Source organism: Pogona vitticeps, chromosome 2 (assembly GCF_051106095.1).
Source record: "Pogona vitticeps strain Pit_001003342236 chromosome 2, PviZW2.1, whole genome shotgun sequence".
NCBI classification, from domain to species: domain Eukaryota; kingdom Metazoa; phylum Chordata; class Lepidosauria; order Squamata; family Agamidae; genus Pogona; species Pogona vitticeps.
This window is the reverse complement of record NC_135784.1, coordinates 184,311,874-184,326,060: the sequence shown is the minus strand read 5'-3', so window position 1 is coordinate 184,326,060 and position 14,187 is coordinate 184,311,874. Positions and strand designations below refer to the sequence as shown.

Below are 14,187 nucleotides of genomic sequence, written 5' to 3'. Positions count from 1 at the left end.
GCTGGAATCATAAAATTTGCCACCAATCAAAGATGGGATAGCTCCTGCCTAGCTCCCCATGTAACTTTCTAGGGCTTTCATACATAAATAGCAGAAAGGAGCTGTTGTTTGATCCTTGCCTGATGCTGAATTCTTTACAATTCATGAAGGAGGAGAGATTCTCTAGAATATGCCAGTTCTATGTCAACAGTGACTCAACGTCATCCAGTGCTAGACATTCTAAGCTTCTTTTTGCCATTCAAAATGTCAACAGTTCCCATTCTTTTTTGCTAAGCTGTCTTTTCCCCCAGTCCTTTTAGAACATAACTGTCAGGCACTAAGCCTGGGACTGTGAATGAAAAATACCTATTCTCCTACTGAGCTGTACTTTATCCACAAAACAATCCTTTCAGACCCTGAAAACCCTATGTGCCCTTTCTGTAGGTAAAGCTTTTTGGTATTTCAGGAAAGGCATCCAAGTACAGTTAGACTGGGATAGGGGTCCTGAGTTGCAACCTAGTTTGGTGTAAATTAAGTGAAGGTGCTGATTTGTAGTAGTGGAAGTGCCTTTCCCTTCCACCTGTGTCTCCCTTTCAAGGGAGAGAGAAGCTTTCCTGCTTCCAAATAGCTGACTAAGAAACAATATTTTAATTCTATCCATCTTCATTTGAGTGCAAGGCCTTGTGGGTAGAGACAGACATATTTGTTTTGCTGAACGACAACATGTAATTCAATGATAAAGGCAGGCAGGTAGGTCAGGATAGCTGCATTCAGTACCAAACTGAAGACAGAGTAACCAAGATTTGCTCCCGAATAGTCTACTTGGAGGGATTAGTACACAATTCTGGGAGACCCTTAACTGTTAAAAGAGTATTTGAAAAAGGAAGTTTTATCTGTCTCCCGTTGCTGGCTATCTCCTGAAAGAGTTTGTCTCCTAGCTAGGAGCTTCCTAGAAACCCTAGGAATCACTTTGCAGAGCTGGTTTGTGATACCTCATACTAATTTTCACAAGAGCCACTTTGTGGTAAATAAGAGGACTAGAAACTCAGTCTTGTCTACATGGGCTCATCATGGGCTGGAGTGGGCTAAATAGGGTATCTAGAGGTCAAATTGATGTCCAGGATGCCTTTGGGTGTGATACAGTACATCAGCGATGCTCTAGTACAGTGTAAAGAACTTTTCTTACTTCTATCCCTCCGCAGAGAAGCAGTGGAAGTGCTTAATTTCCCACTATCATGAATTGGTCAGATTGAACAAAAAGCAATCCTATCTGCATCAAAATAGTAGAAGCCCCTCCAGAAAGAGGCTGGTAGGAACCCTCTGGAGGTAGGCTCCTTTGCTATAGCAAAAAAAAGCCTAATCACTGGATATAGGAGCAAATCAGCCTGTCCCCACTGCCGACCAAAAAGCAGGATAAATGCCTATTTAGTCACCCTTTAAGCCTCCTTATTCTAAACACAAGAGCTATCTACTACACACTTGGTCTCAAGCTTTTTCCCACTTCTTAAGAGTAGTATAGCCCTTTGCTTCAGCAGGGAAGAAAGAAGGCAGATTTTTTGTTCCTAAATATCTAGGCCATACTGGACCATGTCTGGCAGCTAGGTATGTTGGAAGATTTTGCTTCATCTGTAGTTGGAAGCAATCTCCTTATAAAAGACCTTCCAACCAAGTGATGGGATCAAGCTGTAGTTATTGTTTGAATTCGACCAATCTCCAGATTTTAGAATGTAGTTTAGCTTTATAATGTACCAAAAGTGAATGAATCGAAAAGGCTGAGTTTTATGTATATTGCACTTCAGAAGAAACATAGAACAAATACAGTGATGATTTCAGCTTTAAAAAAAAACACAACAGTTCCTAGCTGTTGTGATATTGATGGTATGTTTTAAAGTATGTCTCAATGCATTCTAAAAGAAATCTAAAGATATAAAACTGAGTCAATTCTGTAGCAATTCAGGGATGGGGCTTCTGTGCTTGCATAACAGCTTGTTCTTTCCCATGATCAAAACTAAATTAAATTACTCAAAACAATTCTGGAAATTCACATTGGCCTACATGTTTAAAATCCAGCTTTTCTTGACACAGAATTGGTATTTGTTCTTAAAGGAGCAACTGCTACAGAGAGCACACTGGCAATCATTGCTGCCCTTCCATGACAGACTTACCTGCCAGGTCATGTGCCAAGTCCTTGATCAGGTGACCAACAATGGCATAAGCAACACTCACTACCACAGCCAGAGCCATCACCATGTAGAGTGCAGCCTTGGGTATAGGAAGGAGATCTAAGACAGGTGGCTGGTAATCACTATAAAGAGGGCTCTCATTGGAGGAAGAAGAGGCATGCTGAGGCAACGGTACCAAGGCCTCTGTGCGGTTTGGAATGCTCATGTTCTCTGACCATGGTGGAGAGTCAGCCTCCATGTCCTGGCAGTGGTTCCTTGGCAGTCAAAGGTCCGCAGGAGCAAGGAGACTCTGAAACAACCAATGCAGAAGGTGCTTAGGTTACTGAATGCCTATCATGACCAAAAAAAAAAAAAAGAAAAGAAAAGAAACCCAACCATCTCCTGCTTCGGTGTGGTTGCTGCCTTGTGCTCTACAACAGCTTTTGAGAGCAAAATCTAGATTGGGACCAAAAGGGCAAGGGGGACATAACAAAAACAGATCACGGTGATCTGAATTTAAGTAGAGATGCCAGAAAATCAGGTGATGACTCACCTATAGAACACCAACAGAGCTACAAAAACCAGCAGTATTAAGAACAGTATACATACTGTGCCAATATTCCTTAGGTTTTTGGTTAATACTTATACCTGTTATATAATAACAGTCAAAGTTTTTATAATTTTGACTGTGTCTGGTTGGGTTTTTTGTTTTGCTTTTTAATTGACAACTTGGGATATGGTAAAGGGGTACAGAAGGTAAAGGGGGATATAGGAGGGAAAAGGAGGGGTAGGAGAAAACAAAATGTACTGTCGTCCACTCTATTCATGTTGCAATATCAAATCAACTTTCCGCTTTTCTACAATTTGATTGCCCTCCAAGTTTTAACATATAGTTATATCTTAGTTTAAATCTATGTTATTCAAGCAGTATCTGGTAACTCAAGCCATTTATATAATAAATCCTATAGTTGCTTTTTGTACTGCACAGCCTTTCAGCACTTCTGATAAAATACTGTACAGTACCTATTTCTGCCGCTTCCCGTATTTTCCTCATGCTTTGGTATCTCTGATTTCTTCCAATTCTTAGCATAAAGAATTCTGGCTGCAGTGATAGTTCTTTGTCTTATCTATATAGTCTGGTATAATGCTCAGTAAAAACAGTTCTGGGGTTAGTGGAACATTACAAAGCAGTATTTTTTTGTAACATTATGTACTGCTATCCAATACTGTTTCGCTACTCTACAAGTCCACCACATATGGTAAAAGCTTTCCTCGTGTGTTTCACACTTCCAACTGCCTGGTGTTTTTGAATGATGATGATGATAAATTACCAGACACAGTCAATCAAAATTATTTTAAAAATTGATTGGTATTATATAACAGGTACAAGTATTAACCAAAAAACTAAGTATCTGTTGAATACTGTTGAATAGGAACAGCACAGTATGTACTGTATACTGTTCCTAATACTGCCATTTTTGTGGCAAAAAATGGTGTGATTTCTGAGATCTGGGTTTTGTAGCTTAATGGGGACCATTAAGAAAGAAACTGAAGGCTTCTTTTTGAAGTGGCAAAATTAGTGCACTGGCCATAATGTAAAAAATATAACTTAGCCTCCAAAAACCCGTGGAAGATCACATAGAGAAGGTGTCAGAAAATGAGGAAGTCAAGATCTTGTGGGGTTTCTGGATTCAAACGGATAGACGCCTTGAACATAACACACCAGACATAGTAGTAACAGAATGAAGAAATGTCTGGATCATTGACATTGCAATTCCAGGAGAGGCCAGAGTTGAATATAAAGAATTGGAAAAACAAACAAAATACAGAGACCTGGCAATCAAAACATCTCTCTTATGGATGAAATACACTGCAAGTGGTCCCCGTAGTTATTGGGGCTTTGGGAACAATATCAAGAAAGTTCACACAGTATTACAAGCAGTTGCAGATTCTAGAAATAACATCAGAGCTACAAAAATGGCAATATTAGGAACAGCACATGTGCTATGTCGCTATTTAAACAGTGGTCCCCAACCTTGGGCCTCCAGATGTTCTTGGACTTCAACTCCCAGGAATCCTGACCAGCAGAGGTGGTGATGAAGGCTTCTGGGAGTTGTAGTCCAAGAACATCTGGAGGTCCAAGGTTGGGGACTACTAATTTAACAGATACGTAGGTTTTTTGTTAAAACTTCTATTATGTAATACCAGATAATGTTTTTATAATTTTGTTTGGCTGTGCCTGATGTTTTTTGAATAATAACAATTATTCACTCTCAAAACAAAACTCAAGTCATAGTTATTTCAGTCACTTTTCTTTCATAAAAAGGGACATGCTGACAAAGTGTGTGTGTAAAAACCTGCTGGAAACTGTTTCACCTGTCTAGCCTTCCTGCCACCCAGTTCAAAATAAACTTTTAAGGGAGCTGTGGATGTCTTGAAGATGGCCAGGATCTCCAAGAGCTCTCAAATAGAATGGATAACAACATTTCTGCTTCATTGATCACTATAGTCTTTCTCCACACAGCATCCTCCAGATGTGCTGGACTGTTCTCTGGCAGGGAGTGATAGGAAGCTCAGTTGCCTAGTAGTTGGAGAAATCCAGGGCCAGCCTGATGCTGCAGAGGGGAAACTTCACAAATTGGTGTAAGAAATGCCTGGGGATGTCCTGTGCATAAGTATAATTAAACTGGCCTGCGAACTTCTTCTTTTACAACAGAACTGAAGCATGCTCAAATATTCCTGGAAACAGAGCAATACCAAGGCACCAGCTATTGAGATGTACACACACACACCCCTGACTTCTGCAATACCTTCAAACATTCATAGGAATTTATACCAGATCTCCAGAGTCCACTGATATTTACTGGTTCCAACAACCTTTCAGGGTCTCCTAGTGAGTTTTGGTCCATCATCCAAGTTACACCTATAGCATTGACTTAAAATCAATACTTTTGCAGGGGTCCTGTATGGTTGCCAGTTTTAAAGTAGCTCTTCAACCAAATTAGATTCTTCCAGCTATTTCCATAAATCCAACATTGCTACATCAGCCGTCTTCCACAAGGTATCTCATGTAAGAGTCACCACTTGCTCTTTCGTGAATCTGCAAGTCTGTGATTTTCGTTTCTTTTGTTATTCCTTAGCGGAGATCTTAGGGACACAACTTGGCAATGGCCCAATACCCCTCAATATTAGAACTTTTCTCTATTGCTCTATAGGTAAGAGAGAGTAGAGACTGGTATAACTTTTCGGACTGGCTTCTGGATCGGTGGTGTGGGGGGTGTTGGGAGGCTGCCCAAGCCATCACACTCGGGATTTCATTGCGTAAAGGAGCCCCTGTGATTCCCCCAGGACACGAGGGGGGCCCGGTAGGCTTGCAATCCCACCAGCTCCTGTCTTCTCCTGCTCGCGGCCCCCCCCCCCCCGCTCAAGCCCCACGACCCGGCCAGAAGAGAATGTACGACTCCGAAGCGGCCAAGTCCTTTGTGCAAAAGCCGTCCGCCGGCCTTCGGCCTTCTGAGCTAATTCCAGCGAGAGCGAAGGCTTTGGAGAATCCTGTTACTCGCTCCTAAGCCTTTCAAGTCCACGAACTTATAATGACTCGGGCAGCTGAAAATAAACCGCCCTTTTGTTTAGTTCGTTCCTCCGCTTTAAAGCGCCACAGACAGGCAGGCGGGCAGACACCATCCAAATGGGGAGGGGGTTGTCTGGGAGCCTCTTCCCCCCGGGGGGTTCTGTTCCACGACCCTCGCGGCTCAGGAGACCCGGGCGCCCCGACCCAAGGCAACGCGGCCTCTCAAATATCAGACCCAGACAAGCACCCAGCCGTGAGCGGGCCAGGCGAGAGCCCCGGCCGATCATGTTTCCGACGAAAGGACGACGGGCATCAGGGAGCGCCGCAGCTCCTCTCCCTCTGAGGAGACCCAAAGCAGGATGCGCCCGTTTGCAAAGACAAGGGGCCCCCTTCTTCTCACCCACCCACCGACCCGGCTCTCCCTCCAAAACACACACACACACACACACACACACACACACACACACACACACACACACACAGACAGACAGACAGACAGACAGACAGACAGACAGACATCCTCTTCGCCTCTCACCTGGATCGAGACCTGAGCTCGCCTCCCCCGCCTTGAGGGTGCATCGGGGTCTCTCTCGGCCGAGCCCTGCGAACAAACAGCCAGCAGGAGACCCTCCTCCGTCCAGCCGGCACAGCGACGCCTCGCCGGACTCGAGCCGGGAAAGCGGCGGCGCAACAGACAGACGGCTTCGCGTCGTCTCCTTTCGAAAGAGGAGCCCGGGCGCGCGGCGAGCAGGGGAAACCCAGGGGCAAGGCACCGCCCGCCCCCGTGACGTCACGGGAGGGTTCCCCCTCTTGATTGGGTCTCTTTCGGTCTCCGAATGCCCAGCTAGGGCATCTGCGGAAGGGATGCAACAGAATAATAGCCGATGATGCCCTTTTGATAAGCTTTTGGCACAATAAAGCTTAAGAGGTATATATAGAGTTGGAATTGGCACGGGTCGCTGAGGTTCGTGCGTGAACCTGGGGGTCGTTGGAAGGGGCCACGTAATTTTGGTTTTGTCGCATGTTTTCATTATTTCCCGAAAGGTCCCTGTATTAGTTTGTTTTAGCATGTGTAACAACAAAACAAGGGCCGACATGTTGTGCTACCTGGAGCGAACTGTTGGGAGTAACCTTCCATTGACTGGGGAAATGGGCTGTAATCCAAGACAGGTCGCAGTGACAGGCATCTGTTTTAAAGATGCCACAGTACAGTACTACTGTTTAGATTTCTTTGTAAATAATTATTTAATCAAAAAAAATTCTGACCCAGGGTTTGTGAGGGAAATAAAATGAAGGGCAGGATAAAAATGCTTTAAACAAATAAATATTTATGTAGAAGATAGCATTTCAGTAAGAGCAGATTATTAAGAAGATGATAAATAAGATCAGTGTTCTACCATTTGCCTATTATAGTGATTTTTGTGTGGCATCACATCATGGGACCATGACAGCCACATTTCTCAGGTTTGCTTTGCAATCTTCATTTAAAATCAAAGACATCTTCTAATTTTCTTTGATTAAAGTAGCTCCTTGAACTAGTCCAGAACACAATAGTACAAATCACTTAAGCTATTGGCATATTTCTGGTTTTAAAAGATTCCATACAATTTGTTACCATGTCAGCAGCATTTCGTAATGCAAGTATTTCAGTCTCTTCATCTTTACTATATACTTTATTTCTCCTCCACTTGGCTTACTTCCAACAACCTGCTGTGTCGCTTGTTAGATCAGTTTCAAAATAGTTTTCCTGGACCACAGCAAAGTGGTGTGGCTTTATGGTTTCCTATGGTGGAACAATTTTAGCTTACTAATCCCATTAACCAAGGCAGGGGGTAGTTGTGTCTTGCATTCTCAAAGTGTAAGCTTCTATTCTGCTACTGTCTGCACATGGATTGTAACAACAAAAATACACTCACTGGCATATCTTGTAAGCAGTATCAGCCAAATCCAGGCAAATCACTTCCCTGAAAATATACATGACTAACACACCAGCGGAATCTCAACCAACTACTTTCTACTTGCTACCAAATACAAACAAACCAGAGAACCCCATTAGATGGATTGTATCAAGGCCACTATTGGGGTTTCTGATTATGTGGATTCCATCTTCAAACGATATGCCGCCAATGCATCTATGTACCTACCACTGACTTTCTAAAGAAACTTCAATCTACCTACAGGCACCCTGACAATTCCATGAAGGACATAACATTCCACACAGAGACAGACTACAAGCTATTAGGAATACCATTCAAAATAAGGATGAAGCCCACATAATCACCAGCCTCTGCAACTTTGTGCTCATGCACAACTGTTTTCACTTTTGAAAATAAAACCTACCTCTAGATCAACAGACCCACCATGAGTACTTGCATGGCTCTACAATATGCAAATATATTCATGGCTGACCTAGAACAATGCTTTGTTAACTGTTGTACCCAAAAGCCACTCCTCTATTTGAGGTACATCGATGATTTTTTAAAAAAATCTCGACTCATGGATTCCACCAGGATTTGAAGAACTTTAATCTGAACACCAATATGAGCCTGGACCAGTCAACACAACAGGTGCATTTTCTTGACACCACTGTAAAGCTACAGCATGGACATCTTAGCTGTATCAGATAGCCACTGATTGATATACCTACCTGCATGCTTCCATCTACACATTATTAAAAATATTGTTTATTTTTACCCCATCTTTCTCTTTAAAAAGGACCCAAGGTGGCTTACATCATTGAAAGACAATATTTAAAGCTGAAAACAATGAGTATAAAAAGGCAGTTTACATAATTATAATACAATATTAAAGCTAAAAACAATACAAATATTTAAAAGGAACAAACAAATACCACTCTGAGAAATGGTAAACAAAAATACTACTAAAAACCCAGTCAAAGCAGTAATGCATAACAATCCATTAAAAAACCCCACTCAGGCAGCTAGTCACTCAGAGAAAGCTTGCCTGAAGAGAAGGGTCTTCACCTGCTTGCGGAAGGACAGCAAAGATGGGGGCAAACTGGCCTCCTGTGGGAGGGAGTTCCAAAGTCTGGGAGCATCAACAGAGAAGGTCCTCTCCTGGGTCCCCACCAAATGCATCTGTGAAGATGGAGGGATGTAGAGAAAGGCCTCTCCTGATGATCTTAACACCTGAGCCAGCTCATAATGGGAGACATAGTCTTTGAGATAGCTAGGATTGAGGCCATTTGGGGCTTTGTAGGTTAAAACCAAGACAGAGATGTCAAACTCAAGGATATATAAAATGTACTTACTAAAAAAAGTAGACAAAGAAAACAAGAAAACTGTATACATAGCAAGCAGAAATGTTATAACACAGCTCTGAGCTACAGACAATATTTACATCATTGCACCAGACACCTTATTTTACACTGAGCAAAGGATGTTCTGAAGGTGTGCTGTGATTGTCCCTTCACTTTGATATGATCCAAGAAACAACCAAGGAGTTCTTCAATCTATGCATTAAACCTCTTAGCAGAAACTTTTGACACTTCAGTTGCTCACCACCACTTGCCTATATCTTGATTTGAAAATAGGAATAAACATTGGAAGCAAATAGGTATCTTCCTGCAAAACCGGTTCTGTATTGGCGTTCATATGCAGAGGGCAGTGGGGGAAGACAAAGAGCATTTGTTTCAGCTTGTGAGAAAGTGGCTGGGATATAATTTGAAGTATGCTTATGAAAGGTAGAGCTGACTTTGCCACTAGGAAGCCATCTCAGGAAGGCAATCATGGAATAATGAAGTGGCCTATAAGGCCATAGAGTCCATTCCCTGCTCAATGCACGAATAAAACTCAAAGGTTATCAGGCAGATGGTGGTCTACATTTTTCTTAAATGCCTCCAGTTTTGGAGCACGCACCACCTCTTGAGGTAACTGGTTCCACTGCTGTACTGCTCTAACAGAAAGTTTTCCCTGAGCACAGGTTGCTGTCCCCTGAAGATGCTGGCCACAGAGGCTGGCGAAACGTTAGGAAGAACAACCTTCAGAACACGGCCAAAGAGCCCGAAAAACCCAGAACAGCCTTCGCGAATATATTTTCCCTGTAACTTGATCCCATTATTATGTGTCCTGCATTCTGGGGTGATTGAGAACAGATCATGCCCCTCTTCTGTATGACAGCCTTTCAAGTATTTGAAAAGTGCAATAATACGTTCTCTCAGTCTTTTTTTCTCAAGACTAAAAATGAGGGCATCAGTTGTGGAAGCTCAGAAAAGCCACAATGGGAGCTGTTTCAGCACTGTATTAGCATTATTTTGTCTCGTCATTATTCATTCATTCATTCATTCATTCATTCATTCATTCATTCATTCATTCATTCATTCATTCATTCATTCATTTATTTATTTATTTATTTATTTATTTATTTATTTATTTATTTATTTATTTAACTTATCTGCCGCCCACACTACCCAAAGGTCTCTGGATGGCTTACAACAATTAAAATACTACAACAATTAAAATAGATATTCTAAAAATTGCCATCAGGACCCACAGTTATATTATTTCAATTAAAAGCCTTCTGGAACAGGAAGGTTTAGACCTGGCACTGAAATGTCATCAGTGTCGGCACCAGACAAATCTCAGTTGGGAGGGCATTCCATAGTCTGGGAGCAGCTGCTGAAAAGGCCCTTTGTGTACAAGCCATCCCTCTTACCTCCTTAAGGGACAGCTCTTTCAAAAGGGCCCCCTGGCTAGATCTTGCTGGGTAGGTTCATATGGAAGGAGGCAGTCCTTCAGGTATCCAGGGCCCAAGCCATTTAGGGCTTTATATGTCAAAACAAGCACTTTGAATTGGGGCCGGGCAGCAACTGGTAGCCAATGTAATGTAAACAGAATCGGCTTGATGTATCCCCTAGCAGCCCCACCACTCACCAGCCGCACAGCTCAATTCTGGACCAGTTTCAGTCACCGGACCATCTTCAAAGGCAGCCCCACGTAAAGTGCATTGCAATAATCTACACGAGATGTTACCAGTGCGTGTGTAACTGTCATGAGATTCCGCTTGTCCAGGTAGGGCTGTAGCTGGTACAATTTCCACAGCTGAAGGAAGGTGCCCCTGGCCATCGAGTCCACTTGGACTTCCAGAGTTAGACTGGGGTCCAGGAACACCCCCAGGCTGTGGACCCTGTCCCTTAGGCTCTCAGAAGCAGTCAATGCCCTCAAGCAGCAGATTTAGCAGTACCAATGTATTTTTGCCATCTATCCATGCCATGGATCCACATTAATTTTAATGTATGCTCATCTCCAAATCTTTATTTTATTTATTTATTAGATTTATATCCCGCCCATCTGGTCTGGTTGACCACTCATTGACCACAAATCATTGCCTATCTCCATTTCCTCAGTTGTGGCACTGGCGTGAGAGGTTGGACTGGAAGCTTCTTTGAAATGGCATTTTTCTCCCCACTTGTACTATGCAAGGAGCTGTCCATGGAGTGCTTATGGTGTTGATGATGAAGATGAGGCTTGCCAGGTCTCAGAGAATGAGCTGCTATGCCAGGAAATGGTCAGGCTCCCCTGAATGTGAGGAGCAGTGGTGGAAGGGAAGGAGCGAGTCTTGTTTATTGTTACAGGGTGGCCATAGTGTTTGGGTACCCAACTCCAGCCCTCTCCGAATGGCACCAGGGCTCACTGGCTTCCTGTGTCTGTCCAACATGACACATAATATACTTGCTTAGGAGCTCAGACAGGGAACCCACAATGCCCAGCTCACTCCCTCACACATGCATGGAGAAATATTATGTTCCCAATTCCTGTGACATCACAAGGCCCCATACCATGACTTCACAAAGACCCACCCCAGGCATTGGGCCCCAGATATAATGAGGGGATGGGGAAGATAATCCCGTGACAGCCCCTGACAAACAAGACAACATTTCAAAACCATTCCGGAAAAATTCTTTTATTGGTTTTGGAAAAGAGCCTAAACGGGTATCCTCAGCGGAGACAACGGCCTGGTTTAGCTCCAGCAGGATGCCTGCCTTCTGGTCCCTCGCATCCCCCTGGGGAAGAGGAAGCTTCGGGCCCTGCAAGAGAAAGAAAGAGAGAGAAAAAATAACTAAGGGGTGAGCTCATCCACTGCGGTCAACTGGCTTCAACCCAGGTGTATCCACCAACCAATGTTCTGGCAACTTCATCCCGAAGTTCTGCCTGCCAACATCTACTGGCTTCCACCAGGAATATCCACCCGTTCATCTCTTCCACTCTAGCTCCCAAATACTTGGGTCACATTCACGCACCGGCGACATCCCCATGGAACACCAGCCAGCCCATTCACAAACACATACCAGCCGCCACACACACCCCCGACACACACACACCTTCACTCCACCAGCCATTCACACACATGCCTGGGCTTCCATCCACCGAAATCCACCAAGCTTCCACCAGCTGGTTTCAGGAGGCTAACGTCCCCCGGCTTCATCCACCAACCTTTGCTGGCCTCCGCCTTGCAGCCTCAGCCAGCTTCCACAAGGAGATTCCACCAGCTTCTGTCTGCCAACGTCCACCAACTTCCCCCCCCCCCCGGTCCATCATCCAGCTTCAAGACACAGATCACCAGTCTCGAGCTGTTAACTCACAAACCCACTTAGCAAGTTCACCTGCTTTTGTGAGAGAACTTCTTGGGGAGAAGGGCTGGCTCCCCTGCAGCCACTGCCACTCTCTCTGCCGGACTGCCCTTTGCCCACTGGCCTCCCTTCTGGTCTCCTGCCATGCCCAGCAAGGTGGGGCTCTGTGAGGTCACAAAGACCCAGGAGAGTGGGGTTGGGTTCCCAAGGCAGCAGCACCACCCTCAGGATTGGCTGAGTCCTGAAGATGATGTCAACAGTCCCTCTCTCTGCATATTGCCTTCTGACAGGATTCTAGGCTGGTGCTCCAAAAAGTTATCTTCCAGCATTTGCACCAAAAGGAACTTTCCTAAGGCCTGAGCTAGGGGGAAAAATGAAAGTAATAAATAAATAAGGATGGGCACAGTCACACAATGCAGCCTTTGACCCTTTGGGGCTTTTTTGTTGTTGTTTTTTTGCTCTTTTTGGACATTTTTTCTTGCCCTTGCCATGAAAAAGATAGTCTGAAATTTTGAAAACCACTAAAAGAAAAAGAAAAAACTAGAAATAGGTATTTTCACAATGTATTTACTGAAAAAGATAGTCTGAAATTTTGAAAACCACTAAAAGAAAAAGAAAAAACTAGAAATAGGTATTTTCACAATGTATTTACCGAAACTGGCCACTACAGGGAGCCTAAGACCATACTAGGTATTGTTATTGTTTAAGAATACATAGCATGATCTCTGGCTCCCCTGGTTGGCCAGTTCTGGTGATATAGGTGAAAATACATATTCTTGGATTTTGTTCTTTTACCATGCTAGTTATTATTATAGTGTTCATTGTTATCCACAGTTTTCAGCATCCGTGGGGTGCTTGTAACCAATCCCCTGCAGATATGGGGTTCCGACTGGCAACCATAACCGGTCTAGCCCAATGGAGGATTCAAGGACCAGTAAGTATTTATTTGTTAATAGCGCCCACAGGAAAAAAAAAAACCCAATCATTTAACCCTTGCAGTGCAGGAGCAGTTGTTTTTTTCTAAACTAAAACCTCAGCATTCGGGTTTTAATTGCAGTATTGGCACTTTGAAATAAGTAAGTTGATTTTGTGTTGCAGTTTGGGCACTCGGGCTCTAAAAGATTTAATCATCACTGCCTTAGGGGGAGTGTAACCCCTTTCAGGGCAGGGAAATGGCCCTCCAGCCTCTCCGGCGAAGTACCCACTAACCGCACTTCTGTCTTGTCCGGATTGAGTTTCAATTTATTAACCCTCATCCAGTCCATTATCAGGTCCAGACACGAGTTCAGCACAGAAACCGCCTCACCTGGATTGGTGGAAAACAAGAGGTAGAGCTGAGTGTCGTCAACATATTGCTGACTTCTCAGCCCAAACCTCCTGATGACCTCTCCCAGCGGTTCCATGTAGATGTAAAACAACATGGGAGACAGTATCGACCCCTGAAGAACCCCATGACATAAATGCCATGAGACAGAGCAACTGTCCCCCAGCACCACCCTCTGGACACGGTCGGCTAGGAAGGAGCGAAATCACCATAAAGCAGTGCCCCCAACTCCCAACCCAGCCAGCCTATCCAGAAGGACACCATGATCAATGGGATTACCACCATATTGCTCAATAGCTCAGCTTTCCTGCAAAATCTCCCCATAACCAAATGTTTGAAGTGTGCAAAATGCAAACATCTTTCTGTAATTTAAGGAAACTCATTGAGGCCACTGCCCATCACCAAAGAGTCAAGTTCCGGATTTTAAAAAGTCATTGAATACCTGGTTATTTAGGGAAATGTTCCAAAATGTTGTATCTGTGGACTCAGCGGAGCTTAGTTAGCTTACTTGATCCAGCCCACCATTTAAAATGTTTTAAATGTTCTGAATATTTTAAGTAAA

General features: G+C 43.8%; 2 long non-coding RNA genes across 2 annotated transcripts; both read right to left on the bottom strand.

Annotated features, from left to right (window-relative positions):
• Positions 1-2,256: 2,256 nt before the first annotated feature.
• LOC140704742 (uncharacterized) lies at positions 2,257-6,386 on the bottom strand. The gene is made up of 2 exons (XR_012084137.2): positions 6,248-6,386; positions 2,257-2,451 (listed from the first exon to the last, which is right to left on the bottom strand). It is a non-coding gene; the product is annotated as an uncharacterized LOC140704742 (long non-coding RNA).
• A 2,333-nt stretch (positions 6,387-8,719) lies between these two features.
• LOC144587132 (uncharacterized) lies at positions 8,720-12,480 on the bottom strand. Its single transcript, XR_013542324.1, has 2 exons — positions 12,335-12,480; positions 8,720-11,758 (listed from the first exon to the last, which is right to left on the bottom strand). It is a non-coding gene; the product is annotated as an uncharacterized LOC144587132 (long non-coding RNA).
• Between the last annotated feature and the right edge of the window lie 1,707 nt (positions 12,481-14,187).